Source organism: Nannospalax galili, unplaced genomic scaffold (genome assembly GCF_000622305.1).
Source record: "Nannospalax galili isolate Female #2095 unplaced genomic scaffold, S.galili_v1.0 scaffold1338, whole genome shotgun sequence".
NCBI classification, from domain to species: Eukaryota; Metazoa; Chordata; class Mammalia; order Rodentia; family Spalacidae; genus Nannospalax; species Nannospalax galili.
In genome coordinates, this window is record NW_008341041.1 from 622,601 (window position 1) to 623,093 (window position 493).

Here is a 493-nt window from a genome sequence, read left to right on the forward strand (position 1 = left end):
TTGGATGTAGATCTTCTTTAAATGTCTGATAGAATTCTGCTGTAATCCATGTGGTCCTGGGATTTTTTTAGTCAGGAGGTTTTTTATTACTGTTTCAATTTCCTTATGTGTTATGGGTCTGTTTAAGCTGTTAATCTCTTCTTGGTTTAGCTATGGTGGTTCCCATGGTTTTAGGTACCCATCCACTTCTTTTAGGTTTTCAAATTTAGTATCATATAGGTTTTTAAAGTATTCCCTTATAATGTTCTGGGTCTCTTTGGTGTCTGTTGTGATGTTTCCCCTTTCATCTTTGATTTTGTTGATTTGGAGGTGCTCTTTCTTTCTTTAGGTTAATGGGCTAGTGGTCTATCATAAATCTTGTTTATCTTCTCAAAGAACCAGCTCTTGGATTCATTGATTCTTTGTATTGTTTTCTTTGTTTCAATTTCATTGATTTCTGCCCTGATTTTTGTTATTTCTTCTTGTCTGCTGCGTTTGGGTTTTATTTGCTGTT